This window comes from Telopea speciosissima, chromosome 5, assembly GCF_018873765.1.
Source record: "Telopea speciosissima isolate NSW1024214 ecotype Mountain lineage chromosome 5, Tspe_v1, whole genome shotgun sequence".
In the NCBI taxonomy this organism is placed as follows: Eukaryota; Viridiplantae; Streptophyta; class Magnoliopsida; order Proteales; family Proteaceae; genus Telopea; species Telopea speciosissima.
The window spans coordinates 27,350,201-27,366,013 of NC_057920.1; the positions used below are offsets into that span (position 1 = coordinate 27,350,201).

General features: G+C 41.2%; 1 long non-coding RNA gene across 1 annotated transcript; it reads right to left on the minus strand.

Annotated features, from left to right (window-relative positions):
- Positions 1 to 7,338: 7,338 nt before the first annotated feature.
- LOC122662476 lies at positions 7,339 to 14,798 on the minus strand. Its single transcript, XR_006333035.1, has 3 exons — positions 14,786 to 14,798; positions 9,550 to 9,555; positions 7,339 to 7,673 (listed from the first exon to the last, which is right to left on the minus strand). It is a non-coding gene; the product is annotated as an uncharacterized LOC122662476 (long non-coding RNA).
- Between the last annotated feature and the right edge of the window lie 1,015 nt (positions 14,799 to 15,813).

Consider the following 15,813-nt stretch of genomic DNA (forward strand, 5'->3'; position numbering starts at 1 on the left):
ATGATTCTATGATTCTAACTAATGCAATAGGTGAATACATGACTTGGGTGTATGTTGGTCGACAAGATCTGGACATGACACCTAAGTGGCCAAAAATATTGAAAACCCATGAGGCAGACAGATTAGTCCACACTACCACGGTGTGTATAATGACTCCCAACAGAACAAGTTATGCATGCAAGGGTTGTAGGTATCCAATTCATTCTTTGGGTCTTGAGGGAGACCTAAATCATGAAAGACCATTGATGTGTATGCTTAATTTTTATAAATGGTTATTAATATGCGAGTGTTTTTACTTGTACATGTGTAGATTATTATTCAATGGTTGTTATTAATTCCAACCTATTGACACTCATTAGTGAATACAAATTAAATGGTACAAACTATGATGATTGGTACTAAAGCATTAAATTGCTCCTGACTGCAAAAGGACTTTACACAGTTCTTGATGAACAAGTTCCTCCTCAACCCGACCCAGATGATTTTGAGGCATATGAGGAGATGCAGAATTTCCTTAAGAGGGACTCCAAGCCGTCGCTTTATATCCTAGGATTATTGGAGAAGTCAGTATTAGACTCAGTCAAGGATATACGTACCTTAGGCAGTAAAATGGATAAGCTTGCTAAATTGTTCAACAAGTAGTTGACACATGCACACTCTGATGTAGTGAGTCAGATCCATAATTACAAGATGTCCCAAGGGACTCCAGTGATGGACCATGTCATGAAAATGATTGATCCATTTGAGAAACTAGAATCCATGGGGACTAGGTTTGAACTGCGATGCAAGACTAATTTGATCTTAGCATCACTCACCTCTGCCTACGCATCCTTTAAGATGTCCTACAAGATGTTAGATAAGAAACTAGAGTTTCTCGAGCTTACTAATGCACTGATAGAAACGGAGGCCACCTTGAAAAAGGATAAGGCTGAGATCCATACTACTGATGTGAAACCATCCTCAAATGGGAAGAAGAAGAAAAAGGGATATAAGGGTAAGGCCCTGAAACCCAAGGGTGGAAAGTCTAGCAATAAGAAAGCTAAAGGCAAGTACTTCTATTGCGAGAAGGAGGATCATTGGATAAGGAACCGTCGTGCATTCTTGGCTACTGTAAAAGACAAGAAGCCAGATGATACAAAGGTTGCTAAAGAAGGTACATGTGATGTTTACATTCTTTATGAGTCTAATTTATCCTTTAAACTGACCAATTCTTGGTAGGTGGATAGTAGTTCCACTGTTCACATTTACAATGATTTACAGGGGTTTAAGGAGACACGAAATTTGGAAAGAAATGAGGTGCGTCTTCGGATGGGCACTGGAGCTGAAGCCATGGCGATGGCTATGGGAACTTTTATTTTAAATTTTAGTTCTATTAATTTGGTTTTAAAGGACTGTTACTACATACCCTCTTTTAAGAGGAAGATTATTTCAGGTTCAAAACTCATTTTAGATGGGTATAGTTTGTCCTTTAATTCTAAATTAATTATTCACTTTAATAATTCTTTTGTGGCACATGGATATATGCAAAGTGGATTGTATTTCTTAGATTGCCCTATTAGAACAAATGTTGTTTCGAATGTTGATTTGAAATAGAAAGCAACTCTAGTGAACTCAACATATCTATAGCATCTAAGATTAGGTCACATTAATTTGGACCGAATTAGTAGATTAATAAGATGGGCCCTTAGAGTATCTGAGGGTGGAACCATTCCCTACCTGTGAGTCATGCCTTCAGGACAATATGACCAAGAAACCCTTTAGCAATAAAGGTACTGGATTTGTTAGAGTTGATACATACTAATGTGTGTGGACCCATAAATATACAAGTAAGGTATGGATTTGAGTATTGCATAACTTTCACCGATGACTGCTCGAGATATAGTTACATCTACTTGATGCGTAGAAAATCGAAAGCCTTTGATAAATTCAAAGAATTCCAAGCCGAGGTCAAAAGATAACTCAATAAACGCGTCAAGTCCTTACGATCAATCATAGAGGGGAGTATCTATTGGCTGAATTTAAGGAATATCTCATCTCACAAAGGATAGTTAGTCAATTAACTAATCCAGGAACACCACAACAAATGGTGTATATGAACAACGCAATCAGACACTATTGGATATGGTCCGGACGATGCTCACTTATAGTGAGCTACCTCTCTTTTTCTGGGGGTTCGCTTTAGGAATGGATATTTGTATCTTGAATAGGGTTCCATCTAAGTCTGTAGCTAAGATACCCTTTGAGTTATGGAAAGGACACAAGCCTAGCATTCAACACCTTAGGGTATGGGGTTGTATAGCACATGTGTGAAAGCAGCAGACAAATAAGTTGGAATCCAGGACTTCGAGATGCTTTTTCTTAGGCTATCCTAAAGGCACGATAGGGTACTACTTCTATGACCTGGTTGACCAAAAGGTCATTGTAAGCAAACACGTTACATTTCTAGAGGAAGAAATGTTGACCAAGAGGTCTGAACCTATAGTCATTAAGAAGTTATTGGATAACTCAGAAACTTCACTTCCAGAAGTGAGACCAATTGACATACCCATTGAAAATCAAACACCTCAAGAACCTCGACGCAGTGAGAGGACTATTAGACCATCCCCCAGGTTTATTTTTCTCATCGAAGAAGAGAAAATAGTGGAAGAGTTCCACATGGTGTCGGTTGAATCGGATGATGATCCGATGATACACTCTGAGGCTCTTAAGGATGTTGATGCCACTAGGTGGCTGGAGGCAATGCGTTCTGAAATTGATTCGATGCATTCCAACAAGGTCTGGACTCTGGTCGATCCACCACTTAGCGTTAAGCCGATTAGACATAAATGAATCTTCAAGAGGGAGAAGGGCGCGGATGGAAAGGTCGAAAGATTCAAAGTGAGACTAGTGGCAAAGTGCTATACCCAGAAAGAGGGTATAGACTATAAGCAAACTGCATTTCTGAATGGATTTCTTCAAGAAAAAATTTACATGCAACAGCCAGAGTGGTTCTCTTCCTTGGAGGAAGAAAGAAAAGTATGTAATTTGTAAAGGTCCATCTATGGACTGAAGCAGGCTTCCAGAAGCTGGAGCATCAGGTTTGATTAATTAATCAAATCTTTTGGTTTTGATCAAAACATGGATGAACCATGCATTTACAAGAAGATTAGTGGGAGTGCAGTGTGTTTTCTTGTTTTATACGTAGATGACATATTACTGATGGGTAACAATGTAGGGTTCCTTTCATCGATGAAATAGTGGTTGTCCACAACTTTCTCGATGAAAGACCTTGGTGAAGCTAGCTATATCCTTGGAATCAAACTCAAGAGATCGCTAGAAAAGGATGCTAGGCTTGTCACAAGCTACCTATATAGACAAAGTTCTGGCCAGATTTAGCATGGAGAACTCCAAATGGGAATTGTCCCTTTCTGACATGTAGTCAATCTTTCCAGATCTCAATATCCTTTGTCTCAGATGGACATTGAAGAGATGAAGAGGATTCCCTATGCCTCTACAGTAGGGAATCTTAGTTATACTATGTTGTGTACGAAGCCAAACATTTACTATGCAATAGGTATTGTAAGTCGTTACCAGTCTAACCCTGGACGAGAGTATTAGACTGCTGTCAAGAATATCCTCAAGTACCTGAGAAGGACTAAGGATTATTTCTTGATTTTTGGATCTGATCAGTTGTCAGTTCTGGGTTACACAGACTCAGATTTCCAAACTGACAAGGATGACAAAAAATCTACGTCTGGGATGGTGTATCTAATGGGTGGGGGTGCCATTGTGCAGCAGAGTGCAAAACATAAATCTACAACTGATTCCACTACCAAAGTAGAATACCTTGCAGCTTGCGTTGCAATAAAAGAAGGTGTTTGACTGAGAAAATTCCTATCAGATTTGGAGGTTATCCCTGACCTTGTCAATGGCCCCATTCCCCTGTTATGTGACAATAGAGGGGTCATTGCACATGCTAAGGAGCTTAGGGCTCATCAGAGGAACAAGCACGAGCAACGGAAGTATCACCTCATCGGAGAGATTATCCAGCTGGGCGATGTGAGTATCTCTAAAGTGGATACTACTGAAAATGTGTCTGATGTCATGACAAGGGGTTTGTCTCCTGGAGTATTTGAAAAACACATGGAGGGCATGAGTTTGAAATGTATGGGAAATTGACTTTGATGTACAAGTGGGAGATTGTTGGATTTGTGTGTCCATCAAACCTGGTTCGGTCTGGTTCAATACTACTTTACTTTGTATTGAACCTCTATACATTTTTGTTTAATATTATCACATGCGATATAAACTTTTTTAGCATTATATGTCCGTAAGTGTTACTTTAAATGGTAGTCACGACTAGGGGTTGGGCTGGGCACCCTTATCATATGGTCGTCGCATTGGGTATGCCTAGGCATGTGATGTCAGGGTACAAATGCAAGTACTCACATGTTCGATGTGTGTATTGGCAAAGAATCTACTTTGTTGATTCCCTCATGTGTTACTGCTAGATGTATGATGGGATAGACATGAGTCACCGTGACCTGTACCTGAGGGGACCCTGTCACTGCAAAGTGTGACAGCATTCTTTAGTTCATTAATGACTGAGACTTAAATAAGTCAAAGCTGGTGTTCGGGGAATGCGCGAACACTTTATGAGTGAAGGAGTTACTCAACATGGTCACCACTACCTGATTGGGAAACACTAAGATTGAGATTGTCTGTGAATGGTCGAATCGGAATTTAGATCTAGTGCCGTTTTGGAAATGGCTTTTGGAAAACCTATTTTACATAAAATAATAGATTATATATAGTTATTTAGTTGAAATGTTTTATCGAGTTTTGTGGGACCCGATCAGATACACAAACACTCTTGTATGGACATGTACTATGGAATGGGGTTTGGCAGTACTAGTGTACATGCCCTAGATTCCATAATGATGGTGTTGATTAGTAGGGGGTTGTACATGATGATTTATTATCATGTAGGGAGTTATTTGGAATTTTCTAAAATAATTGGTTATTTATTTAATTAATGGATATGGTGCTAATTATAATTATCTATAAATTAAAATAATTAATTAATTATACTATTCCCTATTAGATTCTACTTCTTCACCAATTAGAAGCACTTCGAGATTAAATAGGAAAGCCAACAAAGAGAGAGAGAGAGTCAGACCCTCACAGGGATTATTCCCATCCAGGATTTTAGAAATCCTAAGTTTATAAAAGCTCCAAAAACGCAGAGGGGGGACGAAGTGCTCCATGTTTTTGGTTGCTCCCCCCCCCCCCCCCTTGGATGAATTTTGGCTCTCCCCCTCTCTCTCTTGTGATCTCTTCTCATCCCTTCTTCTAGATCTCTAGACTTTTGAGAGTTAGGGTTTTGGAAACCTAGATCTGTGACTGAGGAACTGGAGAAGATCTAGGATTGGCTTGAAGAACCTTGGCTGCACCATTGGAGGTTTAGATCTATTTACTTGGAGTGCTCATTGGAAGAAGAACCACTGTCTATTGGAGGAGCAACATTCAAGGCTCATCAGGTTAGCAAATTTATGTTAATTCCTGTTGTTTTAATTTTATGATTATTCATAGGATGTGAAAGTAACCTGAATTGATTTCTTTCCGCTGCGCATTTGGGTATGGGATGGATCCCTCTTTCCATGGGATGGAATAGAGATGTGTTTTTCTCTATGACATAGATCCCATTATTTTATGGGACATCAAAGAGATGGACTAGGCATTGGTTTGTCATACCAAACCCTAATAAGGTCCTAGTAGGGCACCATGGGCGACCATGGAAAACCCTAAAAATTGAAAATAGGATGCCCAAGCTAGTTTGGGGTGCCCTAGGGCAACCCTGTGGTTCCCTAGGGACAACCCTAGAGATCCAAAGAGTTGGGAACTCAAAAAATATTGTTTATTAGTTTCCTAAGATGAACCACCATGATCCCATGGACCGTAGCATTGCCTACAGAAAAATCCTTCTTGGATAATCTCCAAGACATGTCTTCAATCATACTTCAGAACAAGAAAAGCAGAATCTGAAATGGACTTAAAGATGGATAGGGAAAAGAAAATGAAAGAAAGAGGAACGAAAAAAGAAGGCTGTGGATGACAAAGAAAAGAGGAAAGAAAAGTGTAGGCTGATGTCAATAGGAAAAGGAAATCAGGAAAGGGAAGTGGGAATTATAGAAAAGCTCCAAAAGGCCCCCAACAAGTCAAATCAGAATAAAAGAAAGAAGTAAAGCAAACAAAAGGCAAACACAAAACTGAAACCGAGGTTCGAGGCGAGATAATGAAAAAGGAAGAGTACAAGGTTGGAAGTAACCTCATGATCGCACTTGGCCTGTGAAGATAAATCTCACAAGGAACTTAACAAAGCAGTAGCAGCTAGTACCTATAGATCACAAGAACAAGAAGAAAGAGGAGAAGGGGGATAAGGAAGATCGCAGAGGAGGAACCATCAGAAGTCTAATTTTTGTAATCATTATCCCAAGTGATTGTATCACAAAAAAAAGAAGGAAATTATATTAATTAGATGGCAAAATATTACAAGATTCATACGTATAAGGATATTGTAATTCACAAGCTTGATAGGCCATTGAGGTGATTATAGTTAGCAAGAAATTGTTCTAAATACATCGAAAGACCATATCCTTAGAGCTATCAAAGATCTGCAAAAAATAGGTTAACATCTCCATCATCCAAGGAGAGATTGTTTATTGATTAGAACCTACAACCACTTGATCACAATAGAACAACCTTACTGTTGTGCCAAGCTTTGGCAATCAATGATTAAAAATTGTTCGAAAAAAATAAAATTCAAGTGTTGAATCTAATGGTCTGAGAATACCATGATTCATATAAGGGCAAATTACACGTACACGCCCTGTACTTAGCGTTTAATATAAATCGACCCGAGTTTTCAAAAAGTGAACGAGTGCACCTCCTGTAGTTTCAAAACCCTGCTAAACTAACTGGCTGTTAGCCATCCAACATTAACTGCTTACGTGGTCTAAAGAGTGAAGATGTAATGTCCATCTTACCCTTTCTTCTTTCATTTCAATTTTTAATATGAAACTTAGTGGGACCCACATCACCATCTTCTTCTGCTTATTTCTTCTTTTTTCTTCTTCTTCTTCTTGCAACCACATCGGCCACCACTCCTGCTGCAATCCAACCCAACTCCATCCGCCCCTTCCCCACTTGCAGCCCAACCCCACACTACACGTTTCCCCCTCCCTATGTTCCTTCTCCAACCCTCCACACCCTGCTTCCCCGCAACCCCACCCTTTGTTGTGATCTCAGCCTCGTTGCAACCCTAAACCCCCCATAGGTGCACCTGATAGAAGTGATTTTGCATCATGTCACCCTAGATGGGACTGGTAAGGTTGGAGAGGATTGACACCCGAAGATCGGTGATGGGGTTTTGATTGGAGCTAGTTTTACGATTTTGGGAAATGTAAAGATCGAAGAGGGAGCAAAGATTGGAGCTAGAGTGGTTGTTCTGATCGATGTGTCGCTGAGAACTACTGCTGTTGGAAATCTAGCGAGGCTTGTGGGAATAAAAGAGAAGCCTTCCAAGCTTGAAGATGTTCCTGGAGAGTCCATAGATCATACCCCCTTCATCTCTAAGTGGTTTGATTACATAATTTGATCCAAATCATGAGTTAAAAAAATGGCAATTATTAGTTCTTCAGTTTCGTCTAATTTAGTAAAGTAATCGTAATTACGAGATGTGTGACATGTATAAGCTATGATTAAAATTTCCATTTGTTCATCATCATCGTCTCTTTTCAATGTTGCCCAGATAGGAAAACTTTGTTTTTGATCTTGAATCGCAACCATTGCTTCAAAGTCCAGATTCTAACCAGAAAAAATAGCTTCGGGTCTTGGCATCTTCGTATCATACATGTATATTCTTCAACAGAGCAAGATCAGTATTTGCATTTTGAACTTTAGATTAGATAAGAAGCAATGGTAACTGATAAGATTTGTTTAGGGGTTTCTTTTGATTTGTATCTTCTGAGGTCTCGACCTTTGATTGGTAAACCTTTCGCGTCAAGGGGTGGTGGCGGTGGAGTAGGAGGAAGAAAAAGAAGATGGTGATGTGGATCCTGCTAAGTTTCATATTAAAAAATAGGGTAAAATACAACTAAGGTGCCCAATCTTTGTTAAAAGGACTTATGAGGTACCCATTTTTTCAAAAGAGACATTTGGGGTGCTTTTGTTGGTTAATCCTATTCTAAAATGAATATATTTCCAAATTTACCCTTACCCTAGTCCCACCCTTCATCCCACCTTCGCCTCCGCTTCAGTCGCTTCCCTGACGGCACAACCTTCGTATACCTCCCCTGTTCACACCCTCCCCTCTCCGCATCTCTTCTAACTCACTCAAGAACATGACTACCTGTTGAAAAAAATGTATCGATAGTTTTTGTTCCTTCTAAAGGTGTTTACACCCTATTTTCGGTCTATTTCAGTCAATAGATAAATAGACCAAAATCTATTTATATCAAAACTGACTTGTTAGTAAGTGACCGGAAAACAGTCAATGACCAAAAATGATCTGTTCGATAAAAAATGGTTAATGACTGAAAATGGTCAAAAAAAGGTCAAGGATCCAAATAGTCAATGATTAAAAACGGTCAGCGACTGATGAACGGTCAGTGACTGATGAACGGTTAGCAAGGTGGTTATAACAAGCTCTCACAGAAGTGGGTAGTTGTAAAATTGCCTCTTAAAGAAGCGGGTAGTTATGAAACTACCTGGTAACTACAGAAACCACCTGAGGATGCCTATAAAAGGAAAAAATCAAAACAAAGGAAGGGATCCACAAATTAAATCAAACAAGTCTTTTCTTTTATCTTTTATTTTTTTTTCTTAGTTGTAAATGGTTTCTGTTCTTTTTCTTAAAAGAACTTGCTGGTGTTACTCTCCAATAGTACTATCAGACGCAATGATGCATCATTCCAAGTCAAATTGAAGATCTCTACAGTCCTTCATTTTACCAAAGACGTATCTGGAGAGAAAATTAATTTGATTGCTTTTTTTGCTTGTTCTTAGCATTGCAATCTTTGCTTTTCTTTTTAAAAAGTCCTTGGATTACCAAGGCACTGGTAGAACCCACTCTTTGATTCAATTCACTTTATGGAATAGTTTCCACATCCAACAACGGTCTCCAGACCGAAGAAATTTGGGGGGAAACAATACCCGGTGGAACACCAGTCAGAATTGAATCTTATGACCAAGAAGAAGAAATATCGATGAAGGGAATTCAATCCCGAATCAGGCACAAGAACAGTGCTCAACCAGGGACAAATCCTATTGTGAATTAGCATAGAGAAGTCGTAACCCATCGTCAAGGGGCACGGTTTATATACCAGCCTTGCTACTGGTGTTTTGGATGGCCGGCAACCTATTTTTCAGCCAATAACCAAACCTTTGTTGGCCATCACCAACTAGGGGCAACACAGGTGCTTCAATTAGGCGCAAATCCTGCAAATCGTGAGATATGGAGACCCAAATTCTCATTTTTTTTTCCAAGGGCGGTAGAATTCTGCTGGCCACTTTCTTCTTTCAACCACAACCAAGTTCCCAGAACAAAAAAACAGAGTGAAAGAAAAGAAGATGGGAAGGTGGAGATGATGAGCTAGGTAGGAATCTTGAAAAGAAGGTCCACAAATTTAATTGCTCTCAAATCTCAAGTGCTCCATGTCAGAGGTGATAGGTTGCAAATGACTTGCTGTTGGTGGTAGCCTTGAAAATGAAAAATCAAAGACCCATCTCACGTTTCCAATGATGGTACACATGCAATGAAAATGGTCTTAATGCAAACCAATGAGCAATTAAAGATCAAGACCAATCAAAAGGCATACACAATCCCATCGAATTAGCATGGTGATATCGTTCAATGGGATTGTGAGGGGCATTGTTTACTCTCTGTTTTCGGTCTATTTCGATCAATAGAGAAATAGACCGAAATATATTTCGGTCAAGATTAACATGTTAATTAATGATCGAAAAATGGTCAGTGATAGAAAACGATTAGTGACCGAAAACGGTCAGAAAACGGTCATGGACCCAAAATTGTCAGTGATCGTAAACGGTCAATAGCCGATAAACAGTCAGTGACTGATGAACGGTCAGTGACCGATGAACAGTCAGCAAGGTGGTTACAACAAGCTCTCAAAGAAGTGGATAGTTGTGCAACTACCTCTCAAAAAAGTGGGTAGTTATGGAACTAGCTGGTAACTACAGAAACCACCTAAGGATGCCTATAAAAAGAAAAACTCAAAACAAAAGAAGGGATCCACAAATCAATCAAACAAGTCTGTACTTTTATCTTTTATTTTTCTTTTTAGGAGTAGTGTAATTGTAAATGGTTTCTGTTCTTTTCCTTAAAAGAACATGTTTGGGTTACTCTCCAATAGTACTATCAGATGCAATGACGTATCATTCCAAGTCAAATTGAAGATGTCTACAGTCCATCATTTTTTCAAAGATGTATCTAGAGAGAAAATTAATTTGATTGCTTCTTTTTCTTGTTCTTCACAATGCAATCTTTGCATTTCTTTTTGAAAGGTCCTTGGATTACCAAGGCACTAGTAGAACCCACTCTTTGATTCAATTCACTTTATGGAATAGTTTCCATATCCAACAACGGTCTCCACCGAAGAAATTTGGGGGAAACAAAAGGTCAAACTGATCTCGATCTGCGGTCTCAATCTTTGTTTTGTGGTTAATTTTTTTATTTTTATTTTTGGGTGATCTGCCATAGTTCTACTAGTTAAGTTCGATCAAGGTCTGTTATTTTGTTCGATAGATCTGTTTGCTTCTGTGAGCTTTCTTGTGATTATTTCTTCGCTATTAGAGAACATAATTGGTAAACATGAAATCATTTCAAAGATCAGATCCTTGGCTTTCTACTCTATTGCTGTCTAATTTTCTACGTATTCGTGGCTGATGTGTTTTCCTGATCTCTTCCATTGTTTTGAATTTCCGATTCCCAAGTTTAATAATTCAGAGTAGCGGACTACCTTGATTTGATACTGGATCTGTAATTTCCTCTGGATCTAGTATTACGTAATTTTTACCGAGGTTTGGTGGCCTCGGTGAGTGGATGTAGTAGTGTTTCCCCATTGGGTTTCACGTTTCTCTTTGATTTTCAGATATTGACTCAACGACTTAGATATGCATTCTTTGGAGTTTCTATAATAAATTTACTGGTGGCTTCTCTTCGATGTTCTTGAGTGAGTTAGGAGAGCAGTGGGGAGGGGAGGGTGTGAACAGGGAATGAGGTGTACGGAGATTGTGCCGTCATGGAGGCCACTGAAGTGGAAACGAAGGTGGGAGATGAAGGGTGGGAGTAGGGTAAGGGTATTTTAGAAATATAATCATTTTAAAATAGGACTAACCAACAAAGCACCCCAAACGTCTCTTTTGAAAAAATGGGCACCTCATAAATCCTTTTCACAAAAATTGGGCACCTCACCTAGATTTTACCCTAAAAATTAAAATGAAAGAAGAAAAGATCACATCTTCCTTCTTTAGACCACGTAAGTAGTTAATGTTGGATGGCCAATGGCCAGTTACTTTAGCAGGGTTTTGATACCCGGGTTCACTCATTCACATTTTGAAACCTCGGATCGATTTATATTTAATGCTAAGTACAAGGGGTGTACGCATAATTTTCCTTATATATAATGATGTGTAATAATTGAGTGGATCACAATGTAAAAGAAGGGGTAGCGCCATGACAAAGTTCACAATAGGGAGAGAGAAAATTATTGATTTATAATGGGTAAATATCATCCCTCCCTTCTAAGTATGCATAATATCAAACCCCCCTCCACCTGTTTTCACCCAGATTTTGCTCCACTCTTTCACGGTCAGGCGGAGACACTCGGCCACGGGACATCTCGATCGAGCGGATTGATCGAGGCACAATGGCGCTTTCCAGTCAGGGTCGGGGTCATTGGCCAAGAAGCGAATAGTTAGTATTACTGATAGTTCTTGGTAGTTAGGACTGGGAAGGTGTGTTGGCCTGAACATGGCGAAGTTATGGCCGATGATTTAGGGGACCGTTCCTTATGGTTATCCTTACCGTATAAATAAGCAGGAGAAGCAAGGAAGAGGCATCAATCAATCACACAACAAACCTGCATTTTTACTTATCTTTATTTTCCTTGTACTGATGTCTTTTCCTTTCATGATGGTGTGAACTTAAGATTTTCTTGTATATTGCTTTATGCACCCTTACGATTTGCATTGTAGATTGTTCACGTCAAGTAATTTGAAGTGCAAGTCCAGTCCATTGTTACATCCGTTTGGTCTATTATCTTTGAGAAGTCCTCGGAATACCGGGGCACGAGTAGAACTCTAGGCCGCCACAGCATAACAGGGTGTCTTTTATTCCCATTCTGGCCACACCTAGCTGGCTGAAGGATTTATAGTATAAACATTTTTGGCACGCCCAGTGGGACACTTGACAGTGATGGTGGATACCAGAACGAGTCAACGCAACAAAGATAGAGGAACAGATGAGTCTGATGGTGGAAATGCTGATCAGCTAGTCGCGCAGGGTGAACAACAGTTGGATACTACTGTTCCTCCTTTCGTGACTGCGTTGTTATAGGGGCAAGCCCGCATGGCCACTGAGACGCAAGGCTACCTGCAAACTGGGATAGAGGACATGAAGGACATCATGGCTTCCATGGCCCAGGCCTACCATTGCACCCAGGCCCGGTTCGAGGAGTTGGTTATGATGTTTTTAGCCCAACAGCGGCCACCACAAGTCAACCAACTCTACATAGGCCAGACCCCAGCCGCACAAATGGGCAGTGCGATGGGGACCGGAATCGGTCTGCCGCCTGTTTAGGGGGTTTACCCCGGCACTTTTGGTCAGGCCGGCTGTGCTAGTTCCTCCAGCCAGCCAACACGTGCAAGTGGCGCGGCGGTTAGGACCACACCTCCTCAGAACAGTGTTACTACCCTGACACTGCAGATCGGGAATTTGACTGTGCCGGTCACCACGATAGGTCCAACAATAGGTCCTCAGGCCATTGAAGGAGAGCACGCTAGGCGTGCAAGTACAAGTTTCTATCAAAGGCCAGTAGTGCCTAGGATGAATTTACCAGAGCCAGAATGGCCATATGTCGATCACTTTCCCCCACCTCCCAACGAGGGACAAGCAGAGATCCGGTAGAGGCAGCCATTGGTTGCAGATCAAGCCAATTAGGTACTTGTTAATCAGGTAGATTTGACCCGATTGATCCACAAGAAAATTAATCCCTTGTTTCGGCCTATTACCCTGCCAGTGTATAGGAAGCCTTACCCCGACCATTATGACCTGTTGGATTTTGGGTATAATAAAAAATTCCAGAGTTTGCTAAGTTCTCGGGAGAGGACAGTATGTCCATTGTCGAGCACATAGCAAGGTTCGTTGTCCAGTGTGGGAACTTTGGGGATAATGAAATCATGAAACTTAGGTTGTTCCCAAATTCTTTGACCAGATCAACATTCACCTGGTACATCAACTTACCGGCTGATTCGAATTAACGTGGCATGAGATGGAGGATCAGTTCCATGCTCAGTTTTACCGGATTGATCCTCTAGTCTTCATAGCGGACTTGGCACGTTTGTGCCAATTACCCGACGAGTTAGTTGCTAAGTTTGTCAATAGATTCAAGATGGCGCGATACAAGTGCCCAACTATTTTACAAGAGCCAGAATATGCTAAGATAGCTCTGGGCGGGCTTTCCTTCGAACTACGGAAGCGTTTAGCTGGATAGGAATTCCCAGACCTTGGTCAACTCGTAGCCCAAGCAACCAGCTATGAGTTGCTCCTCAAGGAAGAGGAGGACCGAAAGGCCTCGTCCTTAGGGACCTTTATAAGCAGTCGGCTTTGGAGATTATGGGGGCTGCTAACCCCAATTCAGTCAACATTTTAGATTTCAAGGCCGATGAAGAATGCGAGATTAGCATTGTCGAAATTGTCTCGGGGAAGCCCTACGTGTGCAAGGCCCGATCTCCAATAGGCGAACGCGTAGGGGCCAGCCCACCACCAAAGCCGACTCTGGCCAAGAATCTAGATAGTAGGACCCGATATTCTTATGACATATCGAAGGCCGAGTAAATTTTTGACCACCTCCTTAAAGACAAACAAATTAAGCTGTCTGAAGGTCATCATATACCTTCGGCAGAGGAGATCAAGGGTAAAAGGTATTGTAAGTGGCAAAATTCATTCACTCACAACTTTAATGGTTGTATTGTTCTTCGAATGGCTTTGCAGAAGGTTATCAATGATGGATGCTTGAAGTTCCCGGACAAGGGGAAAGGCGTCATGCTGGTGGATGAGAACCCTTTCCCGCCAGTCAACATGGCGGATACTGACCTATTGAAGCTACGCCTACCCAAGAGGAAGGAACTACTAGTCACGCTGAAGCATCTCCAACATCTGACTGAGGAGAAGGAAAAGGGTGTGGACCCCGAAGCCATTGACCCGCTGCTAGACCAACGGTTCCGATGGGGGGTTTGTGTGCATTGTAAGAAGTTGTATCAGAATAAGCCTCAGGCCGAGTTAAGTACCCCTTCGGTGGACAATCAGTCAGGCGGGAGAGAAGCAAAACTTGCACGGGCTACAGGGCCTGCCAAGTAAGTCAGGCCCGGGCACCCTGCCACTGGGTCTGACCGAGGATGGTCAGGTGAATCTCGATGACAACTAGGGGCAAGGCCTAAGAGATAGGTCATTGACGAAGATCTGGATCGCCAGCCAGCCAACAGACCTGAGAGGAGGCCACATCACCATCTTCTTCTGCTTGTTTCTTCTTCTTGCAACCCCATCGGCCACCACTCTTGCTGTAACCCCACCCAACGCTACCCTCCCCTTCCCCACTTGCAGCCCAACCCCACCCTACACGTTTCCCCCTCCTGATGTTCCTTCTCCAACCCTCCACACCCTGCTTCCTCGTAACCCCACCCTTTGCTGTGATCTCAGCCTCGTTGTGATCGTAAACCCCCCATAGGTGCACCTAATAGAAGTGATTTTGCATCATGTCGCCCTAGATGGGACTGGCAAGGTTGGAGAGGATCGATACCCAAAGATTAGCGATGGGGTTTTGATTGGAGCTGGTGCTACGATTTTTGGAAATGTAAAGATCGAAGAGGGAGCGAAGATTGGAGCTGGAGCGGTTGTTCTGATTGATGTGCCGTTGAGGACTACTGCTATTGGAAATCTGGCAAGGCTTGTGGAAGGAAAAGAGAAGCCTTCCAAGCTTGAAGATGTTTCTGGAGAGTCCATAGATCATATCTCCTTCATCTCTAAGTGGTCTGATTACATTATTTGATCCAAATCACGAGTTAACAAAAAAAAAATGGTAATTATTAGTTCTTCAGTTTCGTCTAATTTAGCATAGTAATCGTAATTATGAGATGTGTGACATGTATAAGCTATGATTAAAATTTCCATTTGTTCATCATCATCGTCTCTTTTCAATGTTGCCCAGATAGGAAAACTTTGTTTTTGATCTTGAATTGCAACCATTGCTTCAAAGTTTAGATTCTAACAAGAAAAAATAGCTTTGAGTCTTGGCATCTTCGTATCATACATGTATATTCTTCAACAGAGCAAGATCTGTATTTGCATTTTGAACTTTAGATTAGATAAGAAGTAATGGTAACTGATAAGATTTGTTTAGGGGTTTCTTTTGATTTGTATCTTCTGAGGTCTCGACCTTTGATTGGTAAACCTTTCGCGTCAAAGTGGGGAGGGGGAAACGTGTAGGGTGGGGTTGGGCTGCAACATTGGGAAGGGGCGGGTGGCATTGGGTTGGG